Source organism: Tyto alba, unplaced genomic scaffold (genome assembly GCF_018691265.1).
Source record: "Tyto alba isolate M040663 unplaced genomic scaffold, T.alba_DEE_v4.0 Super-Scaffold_5, whole genome shotgun sequence".
Classification (NCBI taxonomy): Eukaryota; Metazoa; Chordata; class Aves; order Strigiformes; family Tytonidae; genus Tyto; species Tyto alba.
In genome coordinates, this window is record NW_024881326.1 from 23726097 (window position 1) to 23749299 (window position 23203).

General features: G+C 42.2%; 1 protein-coding gene across 2 annotated transcripts in view; it reads right to left on the reverse strand.

The window, feature by feature from the left end:
• Positions 1 to 23203, reverse strand: part of HTR2C (5-hydroxytryptamine receptor 2C) — a 245614-nt gene that overhangs the window by 87603 nt on the left and 134808 nt on the right. For both annotated transcript variants that reach the window (XM_032991881.2, XM_032991882.2), the window contains exon 2: positions 1890 to 2315. The gene's annotated coding sequence lies outside the window, so the exon portion shown is untranslated. The remainder of the gene's footprint in view (positions 1 to 1889; positions 2316 to 23203) is intronic.

The window sequence follows — 23203 nt, forward strand, 5'->3', positions numbered from 1 at the left end:
TTCAAGTCACATCACTTCTGCTCCTTGTATTTTTCCATGTTTTTGACTTAAATAGGCAGTAACCTTTCCTTTATCACATGAAATCAAGATGGAAAATAATTTGGTTTGATATGTGCGCTGGGCCTGGACTGCCTCGTTGTGAACTACAGGAAAAAGCAGTGCCTTGAGATTGCCTGAGTTTGAAACAGGAGAACCCATGTTACTTGTCCCACTGCTCCCAGCTCCAAGGGAAGCTTTGGCCAACATCCTCTTTTTCACATAGCAGACAACAGCAACAAAGTCAGGCAAGCAAAGCCCTGCAGAAGTTTGCCCTAAGTAACATGTAACGGTTGCTGGTCAGCAGTGAGAACCTCACCAGCACAGCTAACAGAAACTCAATCTTTACCTAGTAACTTATGCTTTCTAAATATTCTAAACAACTGATAATCAAAACAAAAGCAAAGCTAAAAATCACACAGCCAAAACCTTGGGATTAACATTGCAACTATAGACCAGCCTACCCTTCACTTTGCTTTTATGCAGTATTTCGCCCGAAACTTTATGTTTACCAGTAAACTTTTCAAAACAGAAAGCAGGATCATTTGTGTTTGTGCAATATCCAGCACCATGGGACCTTGCTGGTTGGAAGGTGCAGAAACTGTACTGTAAAATGCCTGTTCAAGAACACAAGTACTTTCTCATTTGCAAAAAAAAAAAAAAATTAGGAAAAAACTGTAAGTGCCTGACATTTGAGATTAGATAGAAGTTCTAAGAGTTGCTATATAGATCTAAGTAGCAGAATGCACAGAAACACTGATACTTTATGAGAGTGAGAAACTTCTGTGTTTGGGTGAGATCACCTAGGATTGGCACATTTGGAGGTGTGTTCCCAGGGACACCTGCAACCTGGCGTATGCTGCTGATGGCAGGCTGGCAGGCAGGCAGGAGGGTGCAGGCGAACAAACACTTATCTGTCCCCTTTGTCCCTTTCATACAAGAGAGCAGAGACCTGGGCCCTTCCCTGCTCCAGGGGGGGGAAGTAGAGAGGTGGGAAGTCAACACTTGCTGCTCTGCCAGCAGTGTGGCAGCAAGGTCTTCCTCACTTCCCAGTGGTTTTAGCTGCACCAGTCTCCAAAGAAACTCAGAAAAATGCCTCTGCTTAATGTCTAGCTCTGCAGTGTCAATCTCAAATTACAAAACATTTATAATACAGGGTCACAGAAGAGGATGCAAAGCCATCTCAGTCCTGTAGTTGTGGGGAAGAAGAAATGCTGTCAATAATGGAAAAGCACCATCAATATTATTGTGATAAAATTTTTGGAATTACTACACTGGCATCTTTTCCAAATGCGCTGGCTTAGAGACAGGTCTCTTGTACTGATTACTGAATTATTTTCTTTACAGAGGTCTAAGTGGCTCTGTTTTCCAGATGAATATCCTGAAGCCACTTGATTCAGAGCTTTAGTCCCCTGAGGTTCACCTTAGACCATAAAGAAATGAGACAGATGAACACTAAACTACTCTGTGTATGAACCCAGCAGTGGTTTGGCTGATGAGAACACTTTAGGTAAAGTACCTTTCAATTTAAAATGAAGACAGATATGAACTGAGGCTAGTTAAAAGTAACAAGAAGTCAGAAGCAGTATTTTCCAACAAAGCATTTTAAACCAAGCAAACATTCCTAAAGAGAATCTTGGGTTCACCACATCTCACCTCGTATGGGAGATCTGCTTTGCCAGGCAAACTCAATGCAGTGGTTTGGCATTGGCACTTTCCCAACCCAGCCAACCCCACCACTGCCAGACTTCTGTGCTGCCCTCTCCCCGTCGCCTGACCCCAAGGAGCAGCATGGGTTTTTGATCCAAACGTACAGTATTACATTTGCCCAGTATTTACTGACCAACACTTACTTTTTTCTTGAAAGAGAGCACCTGCGCTCAGGGAGGGAAACTCTTTGCAGCCGCCTGCGCATCTGGTGCGTGGTGACGCAGCGCCGCTGGCAGGGACCGAAGCAGGGAGAGGATGCCAGGGAGCAGGGCGAGTATCCCACTCTCATGTGGTACCACCTAGACGCAGGTTTCCATCAGCCTTTGCTAACACAGAAAAGCTCCCAGGCAGCACAGCAGGAAACAACAAAGTTCAGCCCCTCTGGCAGCTGCTCCAAAGAGGATTTGAGGTCAGTGTACGGTGACAAGCTAGGAAAGTTTGCTCTGTCTGTGACTCAGGGTCTTGCTAGCATGCTCTCCATGTGCTTTTTTCAAAGCACTCCGCACTTGTGGATGGCACTGGGTTGAACTGCTCACTGGGGAGGAGACTCAGATACTCCAGAGACACCTCTGGGGGAAGAGAGAGAGAGGGAGGAATGAAGAACGACGTTCATCCTTGAAATTAAAATCCATCTGGCTTCTACACAGTACATTTAAAACATACCCATTAAACTACTCCATTAGATAAAATCCTATTAATTGGATTACTTGGTCAGCTGTTGCTTACTCAGAATTTATTGTGGTTTTAGTATTTTATCATCAAACATAGTACTGGATAATTCAAACCTCACAACACCGAGCAAAAATTGCCCACAATTAACAGCTTCAAATACAAGCAGCTTTTGTCACACAAACACCATCAAGAGCTCGCACCACTCTCCACTCCAATTTACTTGTTTATTTTAGTCTGGTTTACATCTGAATTTCTTCTCTGGGTTCAACTGATGCAAGCCTGTGATTGTTCAAATTGCTCCTCTGCAAACACAACAAACCAGCTCCTGCCTGGGAGCTTCCACCCATCACCAAAGTTTTTCAGCAGCCAGACCCCTAAGCATTAACTTTGGTAATTAAAGTAGCATATCTGACAAATTAGCAGAAGGGAATATAACAGCATATTTCTATGCAACAGGGAGAATTTTTACCTTCTGCAGTCACCGGTGGACTATCAAAACCAATATAGCATGACCCATAATATTGCAGCATCCCCAGGCTAGAAAAGTAAGTAACTGGAGTCACCCACAAACAGAAACAAATTTAAAAGGTCATTAAAAAGCTACTAAACCTCAGAAAATTAAATAATTACATTAATTAGTTAAAACATCTATGAAACAATAGAGTTGAATTTTGCTGTAATAGTATCACACGGCTTTGGAAACTGCCCTTCAATAATCCAACCAAACTTGGCATGTTTCCATCTCCGCTTGTTCTCCCTGGTTATGTCCACAGCATCATCAGACACCCATCTGAATCAGAAATAAATGAAAAATAGGGTGGAGGGATTCAAGAAAAATAAATACTACTATATAGCTTTCATCCTGTTCTTTTCATTTATGAATCTCAAACTCATTTATCCAAAACATTTTACAAGGCTGAACTGTAGCCATGGGCTACATGTATCATGAAACACAGCATGGCTGGCAAGGGGAGTCAGTCCAGCATGGCAGCCCAGGCCAGGGAAGAACATGATAGTTTGAGGAACTGAATAGCTTTTTCTCCAAAACATCACTGCTACACGGAAATTAAAATGATAAAACTCAACAGTGCACCCTATACACTCACACAGGCCCCCGAGCCTCGAAGCAGCACCAGTCAAGGCTCATTCTGCTAGAGGCTGCACTAGCATCCAAGAAAGACAGAAATCTCTACCCAGGAGTTTCCTGTGGATATCTAACACCGTGTAGAAATGCTGAGTGAGTGGGAAGGAGGAGGAGAAGCAGCAGCAGTACAAAGAAGGCCATTAGCAGATGTGTTGGTTGCAGCACAGTGTCTGTGCCACCAACCCAGCCCCAAAGCAGGATCAGCACAGAAACAAGAGCATAGTGGAGGCACTGACATCTATAAGCATGAAAACCAGGGGAAAGTTACTGGATGTAACTGATCTCGGCTAAACCACAGTCCTACTGCCATGTACATATACCAAGTACCAACCCACCAGTGCTCTTGGAAGAGGGGTGAAAGCCAAGTGTGGGGCACAGGAGACTTTCACAGTATGTTCTTGTATAAGAGGATCCTGTGGTGGAACAGCCATTGCATGTTCTTGGATCTGCATCACTGCCCGTTTCTAACTACCACAAAACCTTCATCTCTAAAAAGTCCTTTTCCCAACAGAAGTGACTCTGAACTGGTAATTCTCTTGTACCAGGCCACCCTACAAATACGATGCAATTTATATTGTATACACATCACAAAACCCAGAGAAGACTTTACTGTGCCTCTGTCTGAGGCCAAAGGCACTCACCTTGGTGACCATCTTGGCATGGGAGAGCTACCAAAATCAGCCTACGAACAGAAAACAGACTGCAGCAGCTGCTTTGAGGCTAAGGGAAGTGACAAGCCCCCAGCCTTAAACATCAGCACTGAACAATGTCTCCTCCTGTATTTTTTATAAAATGACCTTTCAGTAATACAGTTTCCAAAGTGACTAGTTTTGCTGGTGACACACAACTAGGGAAACCAGAGAATTCACATTGATTAGAATAGATCAGATTTGTGGACTAACAAGACAGATAATGCAATGAAGCAAGTAATGAAATGTAACACGGCCAAGAAAAAATTAAAGACATGCTATATTCCAGCCTAAACAGCAGTGTACAAATTGACAGGAAATACAGTCTAAAACTATTCACATAATATTTAGTAGCATTATAAAGGAAAACCAGAAAAGATCCTGCAGCTCTTACAGACTTTGTAATACAGAGTGAAAACCAGTGGAAGACTGTAAGGCAAGTTAAGAGGTACTGTTAAAACATGTATGAAAGGTGCAAGGAACCTTTCAATCTCAGGACCACTTGTTGACACACTGAAAAATGTGAGACACTGCCAAACAGATTTCCTGAAGGTTCAAACCCAGTCCTGAAAGATTCCATAAAAATCAGGTTATTTGGGCAACATTAACAATTTTGCAAAATTAAACCTACAGTTACATTAAAGCAACCTAAAGCCTGTAGGATCTGATCACCTTTAGGTGATTTAGATAAATGCAATAGGTACCTTTAGATAAATGCAATAGGGAAAGTGTCACCCAAAATGAAAATGTGTAGCAGGAAATAAAACTGGCTTTGAGGGAAACAGGAGTGAGAAGCCAAGAGTGTAAACTTGTCCCTGAAAAAGCCTTGGTGGTCTGTTACTCGTGGCTGAACCATATTGGTGAAAATACTGTGTCAAAGGATATAATGGATTACTAAAACAACACTTCTGGGGGAATATTATGATAGATTTTAACATGAAGAATTTATTTACAGATAGGAACATCCTTAAGATTGCAGAAATGTGCTTTATGCAGGCTTATACTTCTACTCTGAAAACATTTACATACATGCTTAACTTCCTATGTGTTGACTAATTAAATTCAGCTGGGGTAATCACGTGCTTCAATTTAACATGTTCAGCATTATAAAAATCAAGTGGATTGGCATGTCGTATGTTTTCATCTCTTTTTGGTTCACTATATATTTTTTGCAATTATATTCAGGATAATGAGAAGAACTGCAACTCCCAGAAAGTGAAGAGATGATGCAAGATATTAAAATACTATCAAAACTAACAAAATTTTTCTAAACTATCCTTTTTACTTGAGAACACTAATTTTTAAAGGCCCTCCATATATACAACATTATAAAATATTTCCTTAAACACTGTGACTTAATAGCTGTATTCCTCACTAGTTTCTTAATTGGGCTCAGAAGTAAAATTATCGTTCAGATGTTAGCAGTTTTGCTGTTTAACGTGTAATCTATTTTGAAAGCTTAAACAAATTCTATAAATATTTAAATTAAATATAATCTTCATTTGCTTAGTGATTTTAATTAAGAACTGAGTTGCCGTTCCCCTGAAATGTGTAAATGTTTAAAACCAGAGCAGTAGCATGTCAGGGCATTTAAGGTTCTGTACCATTATTAGTACATTTTTTCAGTGTATTTCAGGCCAAGTTTAGCACTGTAGTTGAGCTGCTACACAGCTACTCAGAATCATCTTTGAAAACACCTGAAAAACTACAAAAAAAATTTTAAAACCACTCAATTTTAAACTGTTGTGACTGAGACACAGAACAGTGTTTTACTCAGTATTTTTCCATTTTTATTTCTAATTTAAGCCCAGTTTCTCCAGACCTTCTTTCCATAGGCAAAACTCCAAGCCTGTGACTTCAAGCCCACTGGACTTCTTCTGGATCTGACAAAGGAGATGTATATGGCTTTAGGAAGAAAAGCCACCTATGCTGACCGCACACTATTCTTTTAAAACAAGCGAGTTAAAATCCTGTTTAAGACAAACATTTATTCCTTGTGTTAGGGCATGGTATCTGAATCCTACCCATGGACTCCCCTGGTACTAAGCAAATCCAAGAAGACCGAAGAGTGGCCCATCCACCTCAGAGCACTGAACCCGTGCCCAGGATGGGTTTCAGAGCATCCTCACCAAGCTATGTGTGCATGCAGGAGGCAGAAATGTCCGTGGTTACTGAGCTGGGCTTCTCCGGCAGACACTGTGAGCTGCAGGCTGTGTGTGGGAAACACAACCTGACGAGACGTGCAATGAAGCCGGCGGGCAGCCGTCTCCACCACGAAAGGTGACCCTGCAGAACGGACCGGTCAAACTGAACGCATCCTGAGCACCTCCCGTGTGTTACTGGATATGGCAGTGCCTGCTTCCTCTGCAGGAACAAAGAGCCTTCTACCTGGCATTTCGAATCCTACCTCATGTCTGAGAAGGAAAAAAAAAAAAAGATAAAAGACACAAGACACTGTATAGAAACAAATTAGATGCCTAAAGTCCAGGACTGAGTACAGAACCATTACAGATATTTAATTAAAAAACTAGCTATTAAAGCAGACTGCAGCTGTTTAATAATAGTTTGTCAGTGAACTAATGTAATTAACTGTTGGACAGAAACGGGGACAATATGGTGGTTACAGATCTTGGAAAGCAGTAACTACAGAAGAATGAACAGCAAAGGTTATAAATGTCAGATTCAACTGCAAGTCTCTTTCTCTCTTAGTCCACATACATTTTAAAATGTTTCTTCTATTTGTTCTAATCTTTGAAAGTATGACTGCGTAGACTGCTGTTGCATTTTGACCACATTATAGACACTGTACTGGACAACTTGTTCTCTCCATGGGTCTGCACATTGACTGGAGAGAGAGAGACAGAGGCTATGCCTGCCCCTTAGCCCAGAACTGCTTGAATGGGATTGAACTGGGAACCAGCAAGTAGAACCCCCCCCAAAACCAGAATTAAATATTTAAAACCAGTTTCAGTAATACTGGGTGTTACTAACTAAAGCAAAGGAAAAATATTGTTTTATAGAGAATGGCTTTCAGTTTTCCTTTGAATGGCTTCATGGCAAGTAAGAAGATAGCTGTGTATCTCCAGAGGCCTGATTTAAAACCTCTAATTCATAACCAACAGCACACTTGGTGATGTAAAAAAAAAACCAGCCCACCACAAAAACACAACCCAACACCCCACACCAGAGCAATTCACACACACACATTCAGAAGAGGGCAGAAGATGATTAACTCTCATTTTGATCTTTTGATGAGAAAGAGCACAATTCTGACACAGAACTGCATTTTCTCCAGCGGACAGTAAGCAGCTCAGAGTAGCACAGACCAACAGAACATTTTCAACCTGTCATCCATCTAACTTTGATCTGTTATACCAATTCAGCTGGTGACATCCAAAGTCCCAAGGTATGAAGCACATTGCTGTTTCCTCATTAAAAAGTGAGCATGGGCAATTTTGGATATGTAGATTTTATAGAGCACTCTTAGGAAATTAAAAACAAACAAACAGAACAGAGCAAAGAGTGAATGATTAAGCTTTTTCACAGCCAGAAAAAGCAGGGAATAGCATTCCCCACCGCACTTGAATATTCATCCCGTGGAAGTCGTCCCTGGGCTGAAATTAAACTGGTTGCAAAGTGGCAGGTTCTCTGCCACCAAGTTGGGGTACAGCAAACACATTAAAACCACAGTAATTTTACATGGCTTCAGCTTTTTCCTCTGTCATTCTCCTTTTTACTGTAGTCCTCTGCACTGAGAACAACAGATGCAAGCATCACCTTTCGCTCTGTGCCTCAGACACTTCTCTGACATTGTCTTCAATTAGCATTCCTGTTTGTTATCCAATATATCACTTGTAATAATTTTAGTGCAGCCAACCAGTTCCTCCCCAAATGAGAGGAAGTTTAATGATGCTTTCTGTTACTGTTACTATATGCTTTGCATAAGAAAAGGAACGAATTTCTTAAATAACAGGAGACAACACTCCTTTCCTGAAATGTCTCAGAGCAGAAGACATCCCTTTTTCACCAGTGAGGTTCAACTGTACTGCTTGCATTTTACCAGGTTACAACAGGTTGCTTTCTGCCCTGACACACAAGTACCCTGTGGCCAACAGGTAAGTGGCCCAAGTGCCTTTAGCCAAGATCCTCTTCTGCAACAGAGTAAAAAATTGTCCCTTGAAAAGATGAAGCCAAATCCACTAGCAACAAAGCTATTTGCATTGGTGCACTGCTGGGGTTGTTTTCTCCTTTCCCCCAGACCTGATACACCACCCAACACCTCAGCCCATGAACCACACACCACCCCCAGCCCTGGTATGGGGGTGGGTGGAGGGAAGGAGAGCTGCTGCTCTGGGGTCGGGAAGGGTGAGAGCGGCATCAGCTCCCCCCTTCACCTCCAAAGCAATGCATGCCAAACCCAACTTGGGCATTTAAAACCAGAAAACATTAGCGGGAACACTTCTGCAAAACAGAAGTATGATCTAAATAGAAGTTTGGCCTAGAAGGCGCTGACTGCAGTCAAAACATTTTCATTTAAGTAATTGATGTTAACCCTATTGTATAATCCTAGTTACCTGTTAATATTCCCCCAAAGAAAAAGACTGATCCTGATTGCTTGGTAACAGTTACCACTGGTTGTGTCGTTACAGTAACTTCAAATTTTTTTGTGCTAATAGCACACCATGGTTAGCAACTGTACATTTTCCTAATTTTTCATTTCTTATTTATTAGATTATTAATTTCACCTGCAATTTGTGAAAAACTGCTTTTGGATTGGAGCTGGAGTTCAATTAATAAAACACAGAAATAGTATTTTAATACATATACTGGCTACAAAAGTAAGCATCAACATGATTTGCATTTAAAGGAGAGTCATCAAATGAAGAAAATTATCTCTATAATTAGTGACCTGAACCGATTATTGCTGATCATAATATGATCAAAGGGCTAGTAGAGACCTCACCTCACCTACACCTTTGCCTAAGAAAGGATTGATGATAGCCACTCTAAAATGAAGCATAATTTCAGATGTTTAGGCAAAGAATTCCCTGCATTGTAGCTTTCTTTACATGTTAATAAGAAACAACTAATGCTTAAATATCAGTTTTATGTAAATTTAAGATATTATGATGAGTTTAAATCTTAATACAGAAAAGATAAGATGTGATTTTAATTCTGAAGGAGATTATTTAAAATGTTTTAATTTCAAGTAGAAATACCATGTTTAAGCTAAAAAGACAGAAGAAAAAAAAACAAAACAAAACAACAAAAACCCACAACACTTCATACCCCCTGAGATGGAACTGATCTGAAGGAAGCTATCAATAAGAACAAGCACAGGGCAGACCCAGAAACTTAATCCTCAACAGCACCAAAGCAGATGGGACAGGAAATGTAGTCCAGCATCCCCACACAACCAGTTCATGACCAGTTCTCAGGATCAAAGGTGTCTTATCCAAAGAAGGAGACAGCACCCGGGCTGAGCAGGATGTCAGGCACATCTAAGCTCATCACCAGGCTCAAACACGCACTCCTTCAGTCTCTGGGTTTTGCGGGATCCCACTGACCCGCTTGCCAAAGTGGGAAAGCTCTCTGCGTGTTACTTGCCCTGGCAATTTTGCCACGTCCGTTTTGCTCCACACCACAGACGTGAGCCACGCTGGTCTCGGGAGGGCCCAGATGCTCAGCAAGGCTCATCCCCACACACCGGGATCTCATCCCTCCAGCTGGCAGTGAAGCCTGAAGGCCAGCAGATGCAGGGCAGCCCAGCAGAGATCTCCTCCCCGCCCCATCCAGCACAGCACTTCCCCTGCTCGGGTCAGAGCATGCAAACCACCCCACAAACCTGCCAGTTGAACCCAAGCCCTGCAACCCAGCCTGGGAGCTCAGCCCCCTGGTGCTACAGGTATGGTGCAGGCAGCTGCAGTCCCGCAAGGTCTGGCTTAAGCTTCAAGCTTTAGTTCAAACAGGAATTAATTCAGGAAAGCCCTTAAAGATCCCTCTTGGCTTTAGGATCTCTTAAATCAATAGCGTTTTGTCTTGGCGCCAGGCTTTATACTTACTTTGTGCTATCGTGAACGACTGCCAAACGGGAAGAGAGAGGAACTCAGGTCCATTAGCTATACTTTATTTTTTCATGATCTTCCCAGAACTTATTGCCCACACTGTTCTGATGCATCTTTGCAGCCCTCATCCAAGTCGCTGAAAGCCCTCACTGCAGCCCTGAGATATTTACAACTTTTAATCCTGGGTGACAGCACTACAGGCAGCAAAAAGAGAGCTGAACCTCCAAACAGTATCACCAGGAAGAACAAATTCCATATTAGTTTACTCTTTTTTTTCACAGAATGACATGCACTGCCCAAGCTGCAGACATCATATAAAGTAGAAATTCTGAATATATGCAAAATGAAGGAAGTGGCATTTCTATCAGCAGGAAACATTTGTGTTGAATTTAAGACAACTGTTTAGGAATGATCAAGTGTACTTACCGCATGAGTTCACAGTCACAAGTCTAATTTTGTCACCATCTAAAAGTTACTGAGCCATTTTTACTAAAATAGGTGTCCTTATTTCTGTCCCTTCAGGTGGGATTCACCAAAATAATTGTCTGAGTGCTCACAAAGGGGTGAAGAAACACACACCAGGGCCTCTGTAACCGCCACTGCCTTCTCAAAATGCTTATTTAATGTTTAAAGACTATGAGGACACTTTGCACTGTTAGCTTTAAGACCTAGCCTACCTAAGACAGGAAAAGTGCAGCTCATTTCATTTAGCTATTTTTCTTTCAAAATAGTCTCAGATAAAGTTTTGTAAGAACACTATGCAATAACAGCTAATAATATCTGAGTCACTGGGCTGGCTTGGTTTTACATGTTAAGGGGTTCTCTGTGGATTTTCCCATTTAGTAGTCTTTTTTTTTATTATTATTATTCAGATTAGAACATTATTTTTATACTTACAGTTGTGAAATAAATATTTTATGTGGGTTTTCACCATTAATCCAGGGTTTCAAAATGATTTATATTGAAAATTATAAAGCCTTAAAACTCGAGCATCCTCTGGGAAAATACTGTTACTTCAAGGTCAGCACCAATGAATAAAACTCATGAAAATATATTTCTTGTGGGACAACCAAAACGCTACAGTCCTTAATGACCTGTGCCACAGGACTAAGAACTGAGCAGCTGCAACTTCCAGCAAAGTTTTGAACATCATCAATTTGGGAATTAAAAACTCACCTAAATTCATTGTGTGAGGGCATCTCTTTCCCTGAAATGTGCCATTACCTTCCATATAATTTGCTGATATAGAATGCTACTTTATATGTTTTAAGATTTCTGAAATCCTTTTACATGAATTGCATGCAACTGTGATAAATTCAATAAAAAAGCACACAGAACTCATTTACCTTGTCCAATCATTTTCTAATGAACAATTTTACAGGCACGTAGTATCTGCTCCACAGCACGGGCCACCCAAATGCAACATTTGAACAGCCACAGTCCAACATTTTGTAAAGCCGTCACCCCAGTCCCCATGCCTGCATTCAGTCCAAAGTATGATGTTTATTTAAAGGCTTTGCACAATTTCAGAAGGCTGCACAACGTTGCGCAGATCAGCTGTACTGCAGAGGAAATGGAGCCAGGGAAAGGGCAGGCACTGGGGACAAGGACTGGCTCCACAAGACATCTACCATGGCATAACAAACACTGAATGCCTGGCAGCTTCATTGATTGCAAAAAAAGGAATTAAGAGCAGCCTGAAGAGCCATAGGACATAGGAGCTGCCTAATGGTTCCATTTTACATCTGGATTTACTGATGTAAAAGTCCACATCATTACGAGTCTCACAAAACTCATATTCTGTAATCAAACAACCAAGTGGAAATTTCAATTTTCATAATATTGGGAGCAGGGGAGGAGGGAGGAGGTTACTCCCCATGGCTGAGAACCAACAACTGAAAATAATGTGATCCTAAAATGAATAAAACTTACAGAAGTAGTTAAAAGAACCATTAAAAAGCCCTCAACATGAAGGTGCTGAGTCATGGTTTTTTGAGTGTGAGCCAAGACTGCACTGCTCAGAAAACAGATGAACTCTGAAAAAGATAACTCTTCTGAAAATATGCTTTGTTTCAATTCACTTCCCACTATGGACAATTGAGAATCATACATCCAATGCTACATTGAGTTATGACAAAGCTGGTTCTACCAAATGCCTGGTGAGAATTCCTAATGGACATCAATTATTATACAATGAGATGAAATAAACGTGAAGGTTATTTATTTCCATAATACATTTTAAATACATATTTACTTAGATGTGATGAAATTTTTATTGTTTTTTGGGGGGAGCTAAAAGGGACAGGATGTCTGTTGTTAATATGAATTTTCTAATTGGACTTCAGTGAGCCTTGTCAAACCTCTTGATGCAGCTTACTCACTTTTAAAGATCACTCAGTCCCTATCTAAAGAATGAGCTTGCATTAGGATTGAAAGGTCTCTCTTTTAGTGCTGGGAGTGTGCATGCTGAGTTTTAACTTTAATCAGAGGCAAAGCATTTTTCTTCTCAAAATTAAGAAGAATCAACACACTAGCCAAATGGAATTACTTTACATTATTTTAGATAATGTAAATAATTTATTTACATTATTTCATTTGTGAGGGAAAGCACTTGGGAAAAAGGAAAAAACAAACAACCAAAACACTGCCAGTTGTTGGCAGATTAAAAGCAATAGCAAAATCTACATTCCAGAAGTATTTTTTTCTGTGTAGTTCTCCCTTGAAAAAAAAAAAAACATTGTTTTGGCTTTTCAAAAAGAGATCACATTTTGATTAGTCTGCTGTGACCAAGATTATGGCAAATGCCTTAAAACTGTCAGTCCATTTTTGCTATTCATACTGCCAGGAAAGCTGTTGCCACATTTTATTTATTTGTTTGTTTGTTTGTTTATGTATTTATTTAATACAAACATTACTATAGCAAAGAAATATCTGTGTTTCAGGTAGAAAACAGTTTCACACTACACTGAAAGTCTGCATATGCCAATGTCAGTGAAGGCAAAGAGGACAGTGTGGATGCGTTCCTCTCTTGTCTGTGCTTTTCTTGGTTTGGTCTCTCCTCCAGGCTGCAATGGGTCCCTAAGCACTGCAGCAGGGCTCCCATAATACCCCAAATATTCTTAAAAATAAGGCAGATGTGGCTTCCTAGCTTCACAGGCCTTTTAGAAACATTATCTTCCTCTTAATGTCAATCTTTTCCTCTTACATATGTCTCTTCCTTTTGCCTCAAGGAGGCTTTTATAGCTACTGTGTCTCATATTATGGATCTGAAATGTCAAATCAGGCTACAGCATTGCAATTAATTATTCCCATCAGTCCCATATTACAGACTCAGGAATTCAGATTGCTGTCATTGTCAGTAGCTACAAAATTAATGAATATAGTTTATGAGCAACCCTCAGTTCAACTTCATTACCTTACACCAAACTTGAGATAGGGAAAACCATGGCTTCAGTCCAGAAAACAGTCTACTGTGCATCAATTTAGAAGAACATTCCTAATCTGAGTTTGGGCAACCACTTGCTCTCATGTCTCTGTGGTATGGGAGGCTTCTTTCATTGAAAAGACCTTTTCAATTATGTTGTATTCCTAGTCTTTTAACAAAAGACCCTCCATAGAAATGTTAAATCCTCATTTAATTACATCCCTAGCCCTAAAAGCTCCTTGCTACTTTGTAGGAATAAAAATTTCCTAGATGTTAAATAGGAACATTATTCCAAAGGAAAAATAATGACAAGAATAAACTAGAGAAGAAAACTAGAGTTTCATTTAGTATTTTAAAGACTTCATTAACAAAATTCTCTGTGGGTATCTACAAATGTTAAGTTAAGATCAACACCTTAAACAGTTTGTCAGACAGATGAGCACGTCAAAGTGTTTCAAAAAAGGAAGAACCTGGGACTTGAAAAGCTGTCAGAGAGCAGAAGTGAGAAGAAATAAAGCTAATGAAGTAACTGAAGCGCCTGAAGAAATGTCTAGAATAGGTTTTCCTTTACGTTGTCATTCTTTGACCATCAGAAGACTAAAAATGAGGATGAATTCACTTCATAATATTCCATATTTTATTTTACAGAGGTGTAGATATATATAAAAATATGTGCACTTTCTAATCTCTTCACTCAATACCTAAAACATCTCTTTGCTGTTGTTTCAGAATTATTTGTCACACTGGGAAGCAGAGGAGAGAATAGTGCATACATACCCATAAACCTGCTGAAAAGATGCTGCAGTCCTGATGCAATCCCTGGGCCAGCTCCAGCCGCTCACCGTAGGCCCTGCACCTCCACATTTTCGCATATACCCACGCAGGGAGTGGCTCCCAAGAGTTGTCCTCTCTAAAGCAACCAGAAGTCTATAACCTATAGTGGCCTACATATCCAGATATGTATACCTCAATGGCCATAGCTAGGTATAGAGACCAGCAAGGTCTTCAGATACGTCGCTGGCGATGAAGCAGTCTGAAGCAGTCAGGCATCAGATAGATGCACAGATCTGCCAAGCTGTAACCCAGAGGAGATCATCCTCCTCTTCTGCTGACTGCAGCACAGCCCAAGGTCTCCGGTCTTCACCAGCTAAATCGGAGCCCTCGAGTGGTGAGGCAGGGGGAAAATAGCCTGCTTACTATGACTAATTTAATGTAATTTCATGTAAATAAATCTCTAAAAGTATCCAGAACAAGTAAAGCAAACTTTTCTTCATCTGTAACCTAAAGCTTAAAAACCAACACAACATGGTTGCACCTCATGGTGCAACATCTTCACGCTTCAGATATTAGCTGTGTCAAACAAGTACCCACTCTGGTATACAGCTTGAAACAACTCTGTATCTGCACCTCTCATCACCAGCAAAGGCAGGTGTATGAAGATATCCAGCAAAAAACGTCTATTTATGGTTGACAGTAAAGAATGTTTTGGAAGAAGGAAGCCAAGTTATCAACTGACCCAAAATCTAAACTAGCAGAGCCTGTATGAGCTGTGTAGTCATCATCATATCTCTTCTGCAAGCTCGTAAGCAAATGGGTATAAACCTTTATAATAGTTTCCAAAATAATATTTTTTTTGTACCCATCATGATTTATAATGAATGTCCATTTTTATTTTGTGCAATATGCTGAAGTTGTGGTCTGCATGCTAATTCATTTGTAGCAGCAAGGTTTGAACCCCAGATGGAAAGGACTAAATCTTCTGCGAGCAAACCCCCGGGTGCCAGGAAGGAAAACTCCTGGAGCTGAGGGACCCTTGGCCACATGCCCTGGTTTGCAGGCTCAGTGGCACCACTAATTTCCTCCCTGGGTTGGATTTATCAGCCTGTGGACCCAGGAAGGGAAGTCCTTGCACCCCAGGAGACAAGTTTTCGTAACCCAAATCCAGTTGTTCAGGCCCTGGAGTCTCAGCACGGAGGAGCAAAGAAGGTGATGTGCACTTCCTAAGTCCATTTGATATGGGAGAAGAAATATTGTGCAGGATGAAGACAATCCCTTTGTCACTGATGGGAATTCATCCTCATGTAGCCCTGTGTAGCAGCTGCACAGCCACTTCCCCACTGCCATCTCCCACTGCAAGGGTTTCAGAAAGAGTCTTATACGTGTTTTCAGGGACATGTTGATAGAGAAGATACCCCTAAATTCTTCCTGCCCCCAGTGGAGCACAGGCAGGGCTCCCAATTGCAATAAAGTATATTTTTTACCTTAATGCTTGCTAAACTATAAAGCAAACAAACACTATCAGAAGCAAAAATACAATCACAGACCAGTGTTGTTGCCAGCTGGAAATTACATGATAAGCTGTCTGCAAACTCATTACCACCCAGCTTCCAAAATAAATGAGAAATTTTCAAAACCAGAAAGATGAATAATCAAGGAATTCTATAATATCATTTACTGAGGAAATAGCATTATAAAACAATCTTTGCTGCTGCTGTAGATTGACTTTAGCCACAGAATTTTGTAACCACTGATAAACGTCAATCATGTTTTTCCTCCCCAAGCAAAGCAAACCTGTTTGTGCCCCTTAGCTGGCTCACTAACATTGGGCTTAATGCTAGGGATGAAAAGAATGATGGGATTCAAAATATGGTACCGTTTTTAAACCTTAATAAAAGGAAAGCCACTGAGTACAAACCTAATTCTACACAGAAGAAAATTACTCAGGCAGTTCCCTAGTTTGAAACACTTGAAGACAAAAAAGTTATGTTATGTCTTCTTTTTATAATTAGGCTGTTTTGTAAGTGTGTGACTAAATAAATAAACTCTGCAGACAAGAAAACAGCATCCATGCTGGATGCATGCCTCTGTCACTCGTTACTTTCAACTGTATTTTACTGTTTTTTTTATCAATATCTCAATCTTTAATTTAAAATTATGTCTTCCACTGGTAATCCCAGAAAGCTTTTCAGATATACAAGTTATTCTTAGTTTACAGAGTATAACTGAGATTAATATCAAAGAAATGTCTCTCACAGTATCCTGAGGAAAAAAAAATTCTTAGTAAGAAGTAATAGATAGCAGTAAGTATATTTGTTTACAAAATATGTGGTATTGCAGTTGACAAGATGTAATAGGTGAGTAAAATTTGTTGAGAAAAGGCACAGGAATGTCCCCTTGTTTATTTATTGAAGTTGGAATGATATCAATAGATATATTTGAATATTGCCTTTGGGGACAAATCTCCACAACTATGTAATAGCTGTGATCACTTCCCAAAGGAGGAAAATACGTTCTTTGCCTGATTGTACCCACCTCAGGAAAGGACAACCCCAATGCAGTGCTGGCTTGAAAACAATTGAGGTGTCATGGGTGCGAGTCACTGGTTGTACATAACTCCAACTGCTAATATGCAGGCGAGGTGAGGCACTGAAAAAATCCCCATCTCAGATTTCCATACCTCAGAGCAAGGTGTTGCTGGGACAAATCTGATCATAATGCACGTGGTGATCATGTTGTCCTGTGCTTAGAGAGTGTTTATCACTAACTGCTTGACATTATTGCAAATGTTGACTTTACAGTTATGAGGTGCACAACGGAAGACTTCTGTTTTAAATTCTCTCAGCGACATTTAACCAGTTTCCAGGTATTACCCCACGACTGACTGTTACCTAGAGGATCAGCAGATTTATTTGTTAAAAGACAGCTGCAGGTGGGGATGCTCCGTAGTCAGCATGATCTGCAGGGTCTCACAGCGTTTTTTTACAGTCACACAACTTCAAACACATTTCTTCCTGCTGCCAGGCACTGCCGGAGCCACAGCTGGGAGGTATTTGGTGGCACTTCACAAGCAAACAAGGGTCATCTTCAGCTGCATAGTTCTGACACCCAGTCTCCTTGGGAGAAAGTTCTCTTCTCATTTTTCCCTTTCAGACTTTCTGTTTTGCTCCTTTGCCCATTTTTCTCTTTTCTTAGCCTCCTTTGCCCTACCCATCAAGATGAATCAGACACCCCACTAGATGCATCTTGCAGTGCCACAAAGGTGCCCTCAAAAATGGTTGAGCTCAATATTTGCCTATCTCAGGAAATCCTCGACTATCCCAGAGCCTCTAAACCAGCTCTGACTCTAACCACCTCTCAGATGCTACTGCAGGACTCAAGATTAAGGTTCTCTGATCTACAAGGGAGTTCCATCTGGCCTCCTCTGGTTGGTTGGTTCAAACTACAGCCGCCATCAGACATACAAGAGTAGCTCTGTGGTTTGGGATCAAAGAGCCCAAAAGACTGTTTATAGCATTAGCAGCTACTGCCTAGAAGCTGAGTGATAGCGCCCACATATTTACAGTTTAATGAAGAAATAGATCCTCTCAGCACACTGGAGCCTGCAGGAACTTTGCAGAACATGTCTAGTTCCACTGATGGAGATGGGTCACATACAGATGAAGTGATAAAGCAAATAGCTGCAAAATGTACATGAGGGCCCCATACAATCACATCTGAAATATCACCCTGCATATGAAGTAGTTTATAATCTCCTATAATGCCCAATGAAGTCAAAATGCATGGAAACGTGATTTATTTTAAACCATGAGAACCAAAGGAGCTCTTGCAGAAAGGAAAATTTTCAGTTTTTTAAGCAAATCTGCTCAAGTATTTGTGCTGTTTTCAGAACCCTATGTATGCACAGTGGAAAATTAAGTCATTTCCAAAGTCACTTTGCATGGCACCATATGTAAATCAGAGAAGATCCAGTGACTTAACACAATCTGCTTCTTAGTGCTCTGTGTTAGCTTTTGTCTCTGCTATTAATTTGACAGGCTGGTGCATGAATGTCACCCTTGATCTCGGAATTCATTCCATTCCTACCTTCTTACTACTATTTGTTCTCCTACTATAGTTTCTTTTACCAGCACACTGTCAATGACGCAACTACACTCAACAATTCTCAAGATAAAGAACTTCTGAGTTACAGGAGGGGAGGGCAAATTGCCATTTGCACTCATTGCCCTCCCTCCTGTGCAGGTTTTGCCATTGATTTCTATGCCACCAAACCAACTTCCTTGCAGCCAGATCAGATCCCGAGATCTTCTTTCTGTAGTCGGAGAGACGGCACCAGTCCATTTCTATCTGCCTGTTCCTAATCTTCAAAATGAAGGGCTCTGCTCCAATGCAGGCACATTGCAGCTAGGAAGTCTGTGTTATGAGTGATTTAATACTGACATTTTCTCAAGCCCAGTATTTAGAAATCTGTCATTAGATAGTCCTCCTCAGTGTAATATTCACTGAATTCACACTGCTTGATAGTACCATTACTTCTACGTACACAGACAGTTTTCAAATTTCTACTGACGTAACATAGAGCATGCCAAATTTTTTTGCTACACCTACTTAAGTGCTGAGTTTCAGTGTACCAGTTTGGTAAGACAATGAGAATTTGCATGTGAATAGTGCTGCACTCCCAGAGCAGCCTGCTAGCACTTCATTGCCACGTGAAGGCACAGGCCTTTTTGCAGTTACATTTGCTGAAGGCTGAAACTATTTTTAACAGTCAATACTGATGCATTATAGAACATAAAACACATGATAACAAATCTTAGACACAAAAACAATGATTTTTCAGCTGACCACCCATACTATCACAATAATTTGCAATGCGTGCAAGGCTCAAGAAGGATGGGCATCAGCTGCAGATTTATATGAAGAAAGGGCAAGTGTTTCATCCACCCACCAGCACTACCCAGGGGAAGAGATCAGCTTCCACAGCTTGTAACCCAGTTCCTGCTGTACAGACCTTTCCTCCTCATTCAGATCATGATCTGTGCCAAAAGACCTTCTGGACCCAATATGGAGCCATACCAGCTGCAGTCTTCTAAAACTTCTGCATAGCCCTTCCAAGGGTTTTCCTACAAAGAGATCTGAGCCAGCCAGTGTTAACCTATCTGCATTCTCAAAATCTTCTGCAAGCAATGGAGATTTATTTCACAGTTATAGGGAAGGAAAAAATAGCACAGAAAAAAATTAAACATCCTGTTCAACATCACACAATGCCAGTCTCAGAAGCAGGGAGACAACACAGATCAACCCATCTCAGTCTTGTGACTTATCACCAGAACTTGCTCTGTCCTACACAGTTAGGGACAAACTGCAAAGTAAACAGTTTCACCTATACCAAGATGCCATACAACACAACATGCAAATACAATGTCTAAAGATAATTAAATGACCATGCTGATGCACCTAATTGAAATGTCTTGCAGGACCACAACTGTTAAAGGTTTGCTGTACCCCATCAAGTTGGGTGCCAGCTTACTAGGTAACTTTTCATTACCAGATCTACTAGAATTTATGGTGTTGTGGGGTGTTACAAGAGAGATTATCTTTATATGGTCAGATCTAGCATGAGGGATAAACAAGAGGAGTTAGAGATATGCGCACACCTGAAGGGCTACGGTCTAATAGGCATCAGGGAGATGTGGTGGGATGCCTCCTGTGACTGGAGTGTTGGGATGGAAGGGCACAGGCTCTTTAGGAAGGACAGGCGGGGGAGGCAAGGGGAGGGGGGGTCTCCCGCTATGTCAGTGACCAGCTGGAGCGCAGGGAGCCCTGGCTGGGGACGGGTGAGGAGCCGACCGAGTGTTTATGGGTCAGGATTAAAGGGAGGGCAGGGACGGGTGACATTATAGTGGGGGTCTGCTACAGGCCACCCGACCAGGAGCAGACAAGGCCCTCTATAGACAGACAGGGGCAGCCTCACGTTCACAAGCCCTGGCCCTCAGGGGGGACTTCAACCACCCCAATATCTGTTGGAGGGACAACACAGCAGGGCATAAGCAACCCAGGAGGTTCCTAGAATGAATTGATGATAACTTCCTTCTCCAAGATAGAGGAGCCAAGGAGGAGAGGTGCTGTGATGGACCTTGTCCTCACCAACAAGGAAGGGCTGGTGAGGAATGTGAAGCTCAAGGGCAGTCTTGGCTGTGGTGACCATCAAATGGTGGAGTTCAAGGTCCTTAGGGCAGTGAGGAGGGAGCACAACAAGCTCGCTACCCTGGACTGCAGGAGAGCAGCCTTTGGCCTCTTCAGGGATCTGCTTGGCAGAGGGCCATGGGATAAAGCCCCAGAGGGAAGAGGTACCCAAGAAAGCTGGTTGATATTCAAGGATCACCTCCTTGAAACTCAGGAGCGATGCATCCTGACAAAGAGGAAGTCAGGTAAGAATGCCAGGAGGCTGCACGGATGAACAAGATGCTCCTGGACAAGCTCAAACACAAAAAGGAATCCTAGAGAGGGTGGCAGCAGGGACAGGTAGCCTGGGAAAAATACAGAGAAAGTGTCTGAGTGGCCAGGGATCAGGTTAGGAAGGTCAAGGCCCTGCTAGAATTAAATCTGGCCAGAGACATCAAGGGAAGCAACAAAAGCTTCTATAGGTATGTCGTTGTTAAAAGGAAGACTAGGGAAAAAGTGGGCCTTCTCTGGATGGAAAAGGGAGACTCAGTCATCCAAGACATAGAGAAGGCTGAGGTACCCAACAACTTTTTTGCCCCAGTCTTCACTGGCAAGTGGTCCAGCCACACTACCCAATAACCAGAAGACAAAGGCAGGGAGTGGGAGAATGAAGAACTGCCCACTGTAGGAAAAGATCCATTCAAGACCATCTAAGGAACCTGAAGGAGCACAAGTCCATGGGGACCTGATAAGGTACATTTGTGGGTCCTGAGGGAACTGGTGGATGAAGTGGCTAAGTCACTATCCATCATATTTGAGAAGTCATGGCAGTCTGGTGAAGTTCCTGCTGACCTGAAAAGGGGGAAAAAAAAAACATTTTTAAAAGGGAAAAAAGGAAGACTCGCGTAACTACAGGTCAGTCAGTCTCACCTCTGTGCCCAGCAAGATCATGGAGTGGATCCTCCTGGAAACTAGGCTAGGGGACATGGGAAATAAGGAGGTGATTGGTGACAACCAACATGGCTTCACTAAGGGCAAATTGTGCCTGACAAACTTAGTGGCCACTTACAATGGGGTTACAGGGTTATAGTGCTGGTGGATAAGGGAAGAGCAAATGACATCATCTACATGGACTTGTGCAAAGCACCTGATATTGTCCCTTATACCATCCTTGTCTCTAAATTAGAGAGACATGGATTTGATGGATGGACCACTCACTGAATAAGGAACGAGCTGGATGGTTGCATTCAAAGAGTTGTGGTCAACAGCTCGATGTCCTAGTGGAGCCTAGTGACAAGTTGTGTTCCTCACAGGTCGGTGTTGGGACCAACAATAATTAACATCTTTGTTGGTGACATGGACAGTGGGATCGATGCACCCCCAGCAAGTTCACCCACGGCCCCGAGCTGTGTGGTGGGGGACAGGCGGGAGGGCAGGGATGGCACCCAGAGGGACCTGGGCAGGCTGGAGAGGGGGGCCCGGGCAAACCTCAAGGGGTTCAACAAGGCCAAGGGCAAGGTCCTGCAGTGCTGGGGCCAGCTCGGGGGCCCCCAACAGCAGAAGGACACGGAGCTGCTCGAGCGGGGCCAGAGGAGGCCACGGAGATGCTGGGGGGGCTGGAGCAGCTCCCCTGGGGGGCCGGGCTGAGAGAGTTGGGGGGGTTCAGCCTGGAGAAGAGAAGGCTCCGGGGAGCCCTTCGAGCGGCCTCCCAGGGCTTAAAGGGGGGGCAGGAGAGGCGGGGGGGGACTCTGGGTCAGGGGGGTGGGGATGGGACGAGGAGTGACGGTTTTAAACTGAGAGAGGGCAGATTTAGGTGAGATCTAAGGCAGAAATTTTTCCCTGTGCGGGGGGTGAGGCGCTGGCCCAGGGTGCCCAGAGCAGCTGTGGCTGCCCCCTCCCTGGAAGGGTTCAAGGCCAGGTTGGACGGGGCTGGGAGCCCCCTGGGCTGGGGGAAGGGGGCCCTGCTAGTTGTGCCGGGGTAGGAACTGGATGACCTTTAAGGTCCCTTCCAATCCAACCCATTTTATAATTCTATGATCTGCAGTACTTCCATACAGCAAAAAATTCACAGAAATGTCCTGAACACTTGACAGAATGCACAGTTACACAGTTGTAACTCTTCGTACAAAATGCAGCACAGGTTTCAAAGAGAACATTTTCCAAGCCCCTTAAATTCCTTAGTAATTACACAATGATACATCTTTGTAAGGCTAATAATTAAGATGTTTTTCTGTTAGGAAAAAGCCCTAAATTCTTGTCAAGTATATGTATGTTTATAAAAACACATGAGGTTAATCTAGGCAAAATGTTAAAGACATTGTTCTGATGATTAGAAAAAGAGGACAAAAGAAGCCCTAGGTTTTCCTCTTACTCTAGCTTGTGCATGGTCTTTTTGGTGTCCAAGTGTTTTATCTAACACCCCGTTCTCTCTCACATCAATCCCATTCTTGGGCACCAACTTCACAACTGAAGGTGAAAAATCTTGAATAAAGAGTGAATCGTCCATCCTGTGGCAAAAGAA